We start from the raw sequence: 12,126 nt of genomic DNA, 5'->3' as shown, positions 1-12,126 counted from the left end.
CCGAGGGGTGTAAATTACCCCAGTTTAGAATGCGACCCCCTGACCTAGTCTCCCCTTCCCCCCATTTATTAGGGTCCACAACAGAATCTCTGCCCCGGGTGAGTTCCTGACGTGCTGGGCGGGAGGTTTGGAGCCTCTCCAGAGCTCTGGCTGTGCTGGCATTTTCCCCCCATTGCTGGGCACGAGGCTGGTGCAAAGCCACCAGTGTTACGGGCAGCTGGGGCCCCTTGCCACATTCCTGCAGGTGAGCAACAGCACACGAGGAGCCAAGACAGACCAGGCCTCAGCCCCCTTGACCCCCCTCCCGATTCTGACCTGCATGTGCATCCCCTTCCCTGCAGGGCTGAGTTTTAACCCCAAATGCCACCAGGCCTGGGCAGAAAACGTGTGGGATAAACGTGGCTCTCGGGAGAACGAGTGGGAGCTAAGCTGGGAGGGCTGGTGTCCCTCAGTCCTGATCTGCACCCTGCTCTCCTACACCTGGGGTCTCCCCTGCCCCAGCTCTACCAGTCCCAACCCACAGCCCCCTGCCATTGCAGTCCCGGGCTCCCCCTACCAGCTTTGCTGATGACCAGCAACCTTGACCTGGCTGCAGGGCGGGGGGCGCGTGGGTCAGTGCAACAGGAGTGGGAGCTTGTAAAGGGGACCCAGTGCAGAGGAGTGGGGCTGGGAGAGTCGGGGGAAGGGAAGGAGACAAGCCCCACTAGCAGCCAACGAAAGCCTTGTGCCCCAGGTGCCCTGACGCCTGGCTCTGCCCGGTGGCTCTGAGTCCCGGCTCTGAGTCCCGGCGACACTGCTACTGGAGTGACATGTCCCCCGTGCACACGGGCATTCACCCCACCCCAGGGTCACACCTGCCCCCCCCATGTGCATACTCCCCATGCACCCTCCCCACGTGCACTCGTATACCTCCCCGTGGTCACACTCACCCATGCGCACACTTACATTTGCACATCCACACACAGAAGTACACACCCACCTACGCACTCCCACGTGCACTCCCAGCCATAAATATAAGAGCCCGCATCCCCCCCACAGACGTACTCACACCCACATCCATGTACGCCCACACCCAGCAGCACCCATGCATGCTCCTCCTGAGGGATGGGCTGGGAGCCCCAAGCCCTGAGACTGGTCAAAGCAACAGCAAATAGAGAGTGAGCAAGGCCTTTTCCAGCTGCCGCAGCCCCGATTGCTAGGCCAAGGGCTGCTGAGTTAACCCCATACCCGGGGGCGAAGGAACCTGATGTGTGTGTGTGGGTGGTGGTGGGGGGGTTTCTGAAATGGACCCACCCGGCTCTCTGGGACCACCTACAACCCCCTTCCTGGCTGGCCCGCGTGGAGCCCCTGCCTGGCTGCAGCCCCCACTCCCAGGAGCAATTAGCGGCTGTGCCAGGGAAGCTGTGAACGAATTGTCTCTTCGAGTCGGGCTGTGGGTGAAACAGGGACAATCAGTGACTCCACCCGGCCTGGCCCCTCTACACACCCCTGGCCCCTTTGCTTATGGCGGCCGTGCCAGCCAATGGGGGGGCTCACCATGCCCACCCTCCACCCCTCAGGACGGCCTGATGTGGGGGGGAGCACCAGAGACCTGGCACTGGGGTGTTGGGCACTCACCCACTGGCAGGGCTGGAGCTCGGGGGGGGTGTGGGTGGGCATTCGGTTTGGGGCCTGGCATGAGGAATGATCCGACTCCCTGCCTCGCTGACAAGGGTGCCCATGTGTCCCTAGCAGGGCAGGGGCATGGCCCATGTGGGGTGTGCTAGGGGGTCCCTTCTGACTCAAACCTGCTCACATCACAGCTGTCCATTGCCCCCCCACCACCACGCTGGGCGGGTCAGCCCCTGCTGGTGCCCTCAGTGCCCCCCCTCGCCAGGGACATTCTGGAGGGGCCCGGGGCTGGACTGGGGCAGATCACACACCGGGGGGGGGGCACTTTGCAGAAGGGCCCAAGCTTGAGCTCCAGAAGAGCTAATCAGACCCGCTCGGGGGTGCTGCTCTACCCCATCCCCCCCACTACAAGCCCCAACTGGGCTCCGTCTGTCCCAGGCACGCTCTGGCTGCTAGCCCTGCGGCCCGTTTGCCAGGCCTTCTCCGAGCAGCCCTGTCCCAGCACTGCCTGCCCCCCTCCCCCAGGCTGGTCTCAGAGTCCTGGTCCCTCCCCAGGCTGTGATTCCCTGTTGCCCTGCACGTCCCCTCCCAGGCCCGTGGCCTCCCGCAGCGTCAGGTGACACGTGCTAATCCCCTTCGGGGCCTGGCGGGGCTCGGGGGCAGTCATGTGCGTGGGCCACGCCGTGGGTCTGCTGCCCCGGTCTCTGCTGGGTGGACTCAAAGGAGCTCATTGTTCGGCCCGGGAGCAGAAACTGAGGTGGCAACAGCAGCAGGAGGCCGAAAACTCCGGCCCGGGGCCTCCATCCCAGCCCCACTCGCCCCATGGACAAGGCAGCCGCCCTGGCTGGCCATTCGGCTTTGGGCGGCTGCCATGGAGGGGCCGGCAGGGGCGCTGCCATTCAGGACAGGCTGCCCCATTCTCCTGCCTGGCCCCGCAACCCGGCTGCCCCAGCCTGGCCCCCTTCAATGCTCTGCTCGCTCTCCTGCGCCTCTCTCAGCCTTCTGGGCTCCTACGATGACCCGGGACTCTCGCCCTGCCCTGCTCCCCATGGTATCCACCCTCGGCGTCTCTCCCCAGCCGCCTGGATGCTCCGGCAGGTGGAGATGGAGCCTGCCATCGGGAGCTCCCTACATGTGGATGGGCTAGCAATACATCACACCCTCTGTCATAGCAGAGCCATGGACTGGTTAGAGCTGCGGGCTGAGGGGTCCAGACTCCTGGGTTCCCTTCCCAGCTCTGGGAGGGGAGTAGGGTCTAGTAGATAGAGCAGGGGTGTGTGTGTGTGTGTGTGTGGTTGGGGGGGTGCTAGAAGTCAGGACTCCTGGGTTTTGTTATCAGCTCTTGGGGGGGCGTGGGGGTCTAGTGGTTAGAGCAGGGGTGTGTGTGTCTGTGTGTACAGGAGCGGGGGGCTTGGAATTAGGACTCCGAGGGTCTAGCCTTGTAAATGTAACACGGTGCTACCTCCTCAGCTGCTCTTTCTCCGCCCCTCGGAGTTTTCCTCCAGTCCCTCTCCCCAGATTCACACGGCTCCTGCCTGCAGAGCGCCCACGGGGTCTGATGCACACAGACACCTGTGTCATTTAGGGACATCCTTGGACTTGAACTCAAACGTCCCTGATCCTATAGAAGCTCAGCCTCTGGCCCTGATTCCCCCTTGCTGCCCTCTGTCTGCAGCCACCACCCTCCCTGGCTCCAATGAGCCAGACCTAATCCTAACACAGAAACATTCTGTTTGCGCCAAATGTATTTTTATCCTCTTACTGCTGCCTGTTTCCTGTTTATAAAGACCCCTGAAGCACTGACGCGAGCCCGGCGGCCTGGAGGCTGGGCTCCAGAATTGTGTGCAGCAGGGCCGAGGCTTGGAGGTTTTACTTACTGTGTCTCAGGAGAGGGATGGTCCAGCCCACCAAAACTGATCCCCAAAATAGAAAGAAAGGAGGTGGTCTAACCCTACAGCGAAGAAGCTACTGTTTAGTAATCGAGTGCTTGGCACTTCATACATGTTACGGGGACCCCTGGGGTCTGGGTGTGGCACAGTGAAGGACAATCCCTGCCCTGACGGGTTAATGACCTATGGAGACCCAGGGCACACAGAGAAACAGAGAGGTGAAGCCACTTGCCCAAAGCCCCACTACGGATTAATGGTGAAACTGGGATTAGCATCTCCTGATTCCCATCCTAGTACCCTGTCCGCTAACCCATGAGCCTTTCTGTGCGTAATCCTGGGATGGGGGCGATAAGATGATTGATGAATTGGGTATTTGAGCTGAGCTGATTGCTGGACTATGACAAATGGTTTATATGAGATGATTGATATTTCAATTCTATAGCTAGATTAGAATACATTAGCTGTGAATATAGGGATTAGATGAATGAATTAGATGGAATGCGAGATTAAGTGATAGCTAGCTAGATGAGAGTTTAGACTGAATGACAGACAGAAGAGGGACAGATTAGATTAGCTAGATTAGATAAAGCGGCTGATGGATGACAGTAGAATAGATCAGAGCTGCAGATTAGATGACTGATAGATGAAAGACAGATTGATAGATTAGATAGAAGAGAGATTATATTAGAGTAGATGGCAGAGAGATAGATTAGAAGGATATTGGCTATAGCAGAGGTGGCCAAACTGTGGCTTGCAAGCCACATGCGGCTCTTTTACAGTTAAAGTGCCCCCCCTTGCCCTCCCCTCTTCTCGACCTGCCAGACTGGGGTGGGGGGAGCTCAGGACCTCTGCCTTGCAGTGGGTTGGTGGGGCTAGGGGCTTCTGCCCAGAAGGGAGGGGAGTCTTGGGGCTTCAGCCCCACAAGGTGGGCCTGCTAGAGCAGGAGCAGGGCTGGAGCCCCAAGCCCTGGCAGGCACCTCCCCAGGTGCTGAATCCCTGACTCCCGGCAGGCGTGCCCCGGCTCTCAAACTTCTGGCGATTGTCGTATGTGGCTCGGCGGGTCAGTACGTTTGGCCACCCCGGGCTATAGTACAGTACTGTAATTCGTAGATTCAACTAAATTATTGATAGATGAAAGTAATATTTAATATATTCGATGATACATAAACAGATTCAATACAGTGCTAAATTAGATGACTGAGAGACAATGATATCAGATGATAGATTCAATTAGATTATTATCTTTAGACATTTCTGACATGGCTGCTGTGATCCCTGACCGAAAAGTTGTGCTGGCAGGAGCCCCTAATCGAGGGACGGGTTCAACTAGCACAAAACGTTACAGGGGGGGCTTGGTTTGTTGGTGGGATGGAGGCTGGAATAAACTACACAGCTTTGTCTGTAGACGACGCAGCAGCAATGGGAACAGTTAACTGGCACATTGTACCGGGATCGCTGGATCGGTGAAGTGCTCCTAGTGTAGACACAGCCGCGGGCTGTGAGTTTCCCGACGAGGCAGAAATAATACTAGACGGGCAACATACAAGCAAAATATCACCAGCGAAAGAGAAAGTGGTCCAGCAAGCTGCGAGCAGGAGCTCCGTGCTTCTGTGTCTTCTCTGCCTGGCCCTGAGGTTATAGGGTTTAGGCCCCCTGTTGTCCCGCCGCGTCATGACGAGGTGACGTTGTGCCATGACCCTGCAGTGCCGCTCCCGAAGGAGGCCCAGGCCCGAGCAGTGAGCACTCAGCACCCACCTTGGGAGCCAGATTTCCAGAGTTCAGCACCTCAGGCGGGCTCGTCCCGTCCAGATTCCTGAGCAGCCTTTGAAATCGCTGCGGAGAAGGCGGGTCCCTAGCACACAACTCCCCCCCAGGGTTTTGTTCCATGCCGAGCCCGGTGCATGGTGGGAGCAGGCTTTGCTGGGTTCTGCACGCAGCTCAGCTGGGATTGGTGGAGCTCAGTGGGCCTGATTCTCCAGCCTGGGCAGCCCCTGACACCAGTGCAAAGTGAGTGTCAAATGCCACTGCCCCAGATGATGGTGATGCAGGAACGCTCTGCCCTGCGGTACATGGTGACACAAGCTGGCAGCGGTGAATGGGACCCATGGTCCATGCCCCTCTCTCTGGTATCTCTGAAACCTGGGAGGTAACAGGCACCCACACTTCCCTCCACAGCTGAAAAGCCCAGGGGGACTTTAAATCAGGATCCTGCCTAGAGTCTGGGAACTTTTGGGCCAGGTTCTGCACCGTATTTAGGCGCCTAACTCCCATTGCAGTGGGATTTCGAGGGGAGTCGATACCGGTGAGGAACTGGACCTTACCAGCCTGCCTCCAACTCCACACGGTGTTTATTGGTAAAGAGATGGAGTCTTCTGGTTAGGTCTGGACACGGGTGCTTCCTCCCCCATCTCAGTCCCCTGTGGTCCCATCCGGCCTCTGCTCTGCCTTAACTCAGCTAGCACGAGGGGGTTGTAACTTGCATGGCCTGGCTCATGTCTTCTCATGGTGAGCAGTGACGGCCCCAGTGCATGCGTTGGGGAGCGCAGAGGCAGGATTTGGGATCGCCGTAGCACGGCCCTTCCACCAACCACCTGATGTTGCAGGCCCAAGGAAGCCAGAGCCGCTGCCTGCAGGCAGTCGGGAATCTCGCACCCAGCTCCCCTAGCCTCCTGGTGCTCCGCTCATCCCCCACATGGCTGGGAGGAGCTGTCTCTCTGGAAAGCAGCCAGGCCTAAGCCATCAAGGGCCTGGTTTCAGACAGGTTGAGCAGCCTCAGCTCCCACTGGAGGGCGCTCAGCACCTCTGAAATGCCAGCCCATAAAGGATTAGAGGTTGGTGGCACATGGGAGAAGATGGGAAGCCAGCAGTGAATGGAGCTTGAATGGAGCTTGGCCTGGAAGCTCCCCCTCCAACCCGTTCCATTGAGCAGGGGTAGCGGCCACACTCCACTCCGGCGGAAGTGGTCTCCAGGGACGGCCTGTAGCTCAGCAGGGTGCAGGGGCCCAGCCTGGAGGAGAGAGAACATCGGGTCCAAGAACAAGGGGGAGCTCAATGACATGGCAAGGTGGCAAACTGAAACAGATCAAAGGAAAGGCTTTTACACATAATCTGTGGGATTTACTGCCACAAGCTGTCGTTGGGGCCAAGAATTTAGCAGGATTCAAAAAGGGATGGGACATTTCTGGGGAGAACGAGACCATCCGGAGCCAGAAGAGTAAATATTAAAAAATAAGCAGAATCTTTGGCAGGGAGATAAATCGAGATGCTTCAGGGCTTGGGCGGACCTGTAACTATTGGGTCAGGAGGAAACATTCCCTGTGGGCTTCTTAACCCATCCACTCCAGGGTTTCTTCCAGCTGCCTTGGAAGCGCTGGTGCGGGCCAGTGTTGGAGGTGGGATACGGGGATAGATGGGCCCTTGGTCCAATCCAGATTCGCCCGGATGACTGTGCTGAGCTCTGCAGCAATTAGGAAAAGCCGCAAGCTCTCAGTTAGCCCCACACAAGATGAGAGCTGACCAGCCAGCTGCCTCATGTCCCATCATAGCTACTGAGAGCAGCAGGACCAGGGATGCTGATCACCCCAACTTAGAGTCCTGAGCTGGGGGAGATGGGCCTTTTCCATCCAGGGCCCTGACTCTGGTATTCTCTCCTTGTGGTTAGGGGTCTGGGGCGCCTGGCGGTGACCCAAGGGGCTGCTTGCTTTGCTTGTGCAGCAGGCCAGTGGAGGCTGAATACATCTCATTCTCCCTGCCACTGCCACCCCCTGGGCGCCTCGCTCCCCCAGCCTGACTCAGTTTCCCCATCCAGACCAGGGTCCCATTTACCCTGCCTCTGCCCACTGCTGGCGCGGATGGTTTATGTGCGGGCCATTCACAGCTCAGAGTGTGGACATGCATGGCGTAGGCCTGGCCAGATGATGGGCAGCAATCATCTCCTAGCCACGTGGAATGCTCCCCAGGAGGCAAATGGACTGGTGCCGGCTGGGGTGGTGGTTCTGGAGGCGTGCAGTGTGCTTCGCCACGGCCAGTAAATGATCCAGCAATGGGGGGTTAATTCCTGGTTAGGTTAGCACAGGGCATAAATGAGCCCTTTGATGGCTTGGGTCTGCATGTCACAGTCATGAGACCCCGTTCACAGGCCGAGCCTGGTCATGGGACCCAGGAAAGTGAATTACGGCCTCTTAAGGAGCTTTCTTTCTTTCCCCGCTTGGTTTTCACGTGCTTGTCATATGAACAAAGAAGGTATAAAAGGGCCGGGGTGGGGAGGGATTCCAGCAGGGACTCAGGCTGCGGAGAGGAGACCCAGCCAAGGGGAGGAGGGGGACACCAAGGTGCTGGGCTCTGCAAAGTGCCAAGGGAAGATGGAGAGAAAAGAGAAAATCCGCCGGGCATGCTGGCGGATGAAGCTGGCGTGAGTCTGTCCCACCCCTGGGCTGTGGGTGAGGCCGTGGAGTCCAGGTTTGCATGTGGCTCAGTAAGTCCTGGGAGCGCCTGGGTGGACAGTGAACAGGGCCGCGGTGTTGGTTGGTTTTCCCAAGCTAGATGGCAGGGGGGTCAGCGTGGGAAGGCCAGGGCTGGGTGGAATATAATTCAGGGTGAGTGCAGCCCCCCCATTACTCCCCAGCCCCAGTGCGACACTCTCTGATTGTGTCACACAGATGGGTCAAGAGAAGCAATGTTGGCGTCGGGGGAGGAGGGAGGGGCTTTCGTAAACGGCTCGTCTGTTCGTCCTCCTGGGCATGCACCTGGGCGCCCAAGGCACACGGCAGTGTTTTTATCCTCTGATTGGCACTTCCCCGTGCGAATGGGAACCCAAAGGGCACGAGGTGGAGGAGCCACCCGGCCGATCGGAATTCCCCCAGCTCTACCGGCCCCAGCATACCTCTGCCACCAGCCGCCATCCCACCGCCGCCCTCCCTGCTGATGTACGGGGGGCCTGTCCCAGGAGAGAAGCCACTGGCTGAGGGCGGGGCTGTCTGGGATTGAACCAAGCAATGGCTAGTAGCCCAGAGCTGACTCCTGGCTCTGCAGCCACACGGCCAGGGAGAGCAGCGGGTGGAAGAGGGCAGCAGCTGACTGATCCGGGGCGGAGAGTGGAGCAGCCAGCTGGCCCTCGGCTACGAAGAGGAAGCCCTGTATATGCTGCAGAGATGCTCCAGCCGGGTCAGTACTGTCGCCTGGCCCATTGGGGTGGGAGTTATCTCCCGACGGGCTGAGGGCGTGGTAGAGAGGGGGCAGAGGCAGCCCATAAAGGTTTAGAGGTTGGTGGCACACGGGAGAAGATGAGAAGCCAGCAGTGCGCGGAGCTTGGCCTGGAAGCTCCCCCTCCAACCCGTTCCACTGAGCAGGGGTAGCAGCCACACTCCACCCCGGCGGAAGTGGTCTCCAGGGACGGCCCGTGGCTCAGCAGGGTGCAGGGGCCCAGCCTGGAGGAGAGAGCGCATCGGGTCCAAGAACAAAGGGAAGCTCAAATGACATGGCAAGGTGGCAAACTGAAACAGATCAAAGGAAAGGCTTTTACACATAATCTGTGGGACTCACTGCCACAAGCTGTCTCTGTGCTCGCCGGCTCAGCCGGGAGGGGATCACCTGCCCCGGGGCCCACGAGCTCTGCCCGTCCCTGTGTGGGGGATGGGGTGGTCCTGTGAAAGCAGGCGGAGGGTCCCCCAGGGCTCGCTGGACACGCAGCAACAGCTGGCTGCCCGTGAAGCCTGTGAGATGGGGCTGAGACTGGAAATAACTCGACATCTGCCCCCTCCTCAGCAGGTACCCCGCCTTCTGCCTCCCCACCAAGGCCTGGAGACTAGGGCAAAGGGAGCTGCTGGAATCCCCCCAGCCCAGCTTATGGCGTGTCTCAGGGACGCGGCCCCCACACAGCCCCGCCGCCTGCGGGAGGCTCCAGGCAGACGTGCGCTGCATGGAAGGGGTGACTGAGGGCAAGAGACCAGGCCGCGCCCTTTCCCCACCGCTGAGCCAGGCAGCAAGAGCTCCAGCTCCCCGCCCTGCTGCCACTGGCTCCTGTACCCCAGGATCCTGGCGTAGCACCGAGGAGGACACGCTGCTCAGGCCCCGGCAGACGGCCTCGCCAGGAGAGCAGGGAGCCAGTCCCAGCTCTGCCGCTGACTTGCTGTGAAGCAGCTCCCTGCTCCATGCCTCAGTTTCCCCCATCTGGAACAGAGTTAGTGATCTTTAATGGTACCTCACTGGCGCTGTGAGGTCCACAGAGGAAAGACCCTCTGGAAGGGCCAGCTAGTCACATAGGCTAGAAGGGAATGGTGTGGTTACATTCCCCAGATTGGTAATAAGGCTGATAAGAGGCTCTGTAGCACCTTCCACTTGTAGGTCACGGGTTCAAATCCAGCTCAGGTGAGATGCTGTTGTTGCCAGCTGCTGGCTATTGCCGTGTGAAAGGCAGTGGGAAGCGTTCCAGTCCCTCTGTTAGGGAGCTGCTGTTCATATCTCAACCTTTCCTTTCCTGGCAGCGTTGGCCAAGGAATAAATGAGTCATAGAGGCCAAATTCCTTTGTCTCACCCGTGGAGGGGGGGGCCTGGCAGGGCTGGGAAGCCTGCATACCCCGGTGCAGTCCCTCTGCCCCTGAGGTTATGGGGCGGCCTGCTGGGGAGGGGGATTTAATTCTTCAGCTCAAGATGGAGATCAGGGCTGGCCAAAACCAGGTACATATTATTCCATGGACAGTTCTGAAAGAGGTGGACCATTGTTTCCATTTGAAACGCTTTGTGAAATTTCCCGCTTTTTTGACAAACCGAAATGACACGAAATGAAATGAACATTTTTATTTTGTTTTATTTTATTTTGACAACCAAACACAGGTTGATTTTTTGTGGGGGGGTGGGGGAGAAAGGGGGGAACTCCCAAAAAATACAAAAAGAGAAAACTAGGAAAAGGAAAAGTTTCTTTTGCCTTTCAAAAACCAAAAAAGAAATGAACATTTCCAGTTTGCACTGAGACGAAACAATGCAATGTATTTTAGCCAAACAATGGAAAATTGACAAGGAAACCAAAAAAACTGCAGTCATTTTTGTTTCCTTCTCAAAACGTTTTCTTTTAAAATCAAAATAACTCTTCTGTGACAGAATTTTGCCTGGCGCCGCCGTAGCGGCTCAGAGCTCTAGATGCAACGACAGCCCTTCTCTTGCTGTTTCTCTCTGCAAACCGGACTCAGGGTCCTCAATCCCAGCCTGGCACATGTTGCCAGCACTAAATTCACTCCATGGGTTAAAAAAGTGAATAGACAAAACTCTGCTGCTCCGTGGTTCCTTCTAGGTACCCCTAGGCAGACCCGGGTTCGATTCCTGATTCTGCCACAGCTTTGCTGGGTGAGCTGGGGCAAGTCGCTTTGCCTGCCTGTGCCTCAGTTTCCTCAGTTGTGCAATGAACCTGGCCTTCGTAAAGTGCTTTGAGATCTATGGATGAAACGTGTTAAGAGCTAGAGATGGGCAGTTAGTTACGCTTGAAGGGTGCAGGGGAACACTGAGGGGAGCCAGATAAGAGAAGAGTGGGGAGCAGAGCAGGGTTGCAGTGGGAGGGGGTGGAGAGAAAAGGCCGCACAGGAAATGCCAGGATTTGGATGGGGTGGGGGATGATTACTGAAGCCCAGCTCTGCCTCTGGGCCTTACCCCCTTGCTCACCATACAAGGTGGTGGATCTGCACAATCTGGAGTGGGTGTGAACTGGTTGGTCACCATAGAAACCAGATAAACTCCTGATCTGTGATGGGAGCACGGTGGGCCTGGGGGAATTCCAATGAGTCTGGACAATTTCCATCCCCTCCTTTGCTCCCCCAGCCCCACTGCCAGGAGAGGGGCGGCTCTGGGTTGGTCTCGCAAGTCGGCAGCCTTGGGACTCTCACACCCAAGCCCAATCTTTGCAGAGACAGCACTTCCCCCCGCCCCCGGGAGCTCCGACAGTTTGGATCTGTGTCCGGACGGTGGCCAGAGACCCCCCTGCCTGTCACGAAGCACCGACAGAGCAGTAAGGACTAACAGGCATCACTGATAGGGTGACCTGATGTCCCGATATTAGCGACTTCAGTTTATTACACAACTATACCCCCCCTTCCGAAAAAACGTGTCCAGACTTTTCTCACACGCTCTCTGGTCACCCTAGATGTGTGGCGTCTGGGGCACCCGCTAGTGTTGGCTCTAATCACAGTATTACTTAGTACAGGAACGTGCCTGCTGAACGTGGCTTGGGGGGTCCTCGAGAGCACTAGGAAGGGGGGGCGGGGCTGGACACACCAGGCCCGTGCCGGGAGAGATGAGGGCCCTCTGTGGGAGACTTCTTCAGCCAGTGCTTTGCCAGGGGCAGATTCCTGCCAGTGGGACAAAGACTGGTCCTGCTGCCCCTTACGTTGGCACAGGGCTCCCCTCCACCCTTAACACTCACCCCCATGCCCCCCCCAGCCCTTTGCAGAGACATGCAGCTTTGAACGCCTGCATGCCTCCCCTTTGAACAGACACATCATCTTTGCACGCACACGCCTCTTTGCACGTGCACGTATACTCACGCACACGACTTGTCATTCTAACCACCTCGCTCAGGTGTTTTTTAAAGTGGCTCATTTCTAGGAAATAAGAGATTTATTGTCCTTTGTTTATTTTCTTT

The sequence above is a fragment of the Lepidochelys olivacea genome (genome assembly GCF_965140295.1).
Source record: "Lepidochelys olivacea isolate rLepOli2 genome assembly, chromosome: 25".
NCBI lineage: Eukaryota > Metazoa > Chordata > Testudines > Cheloniidae > Lepidochelys > Lepidochelys olivacea.
Note: the sequence above shows the minus strand (reverse complement) of the source record.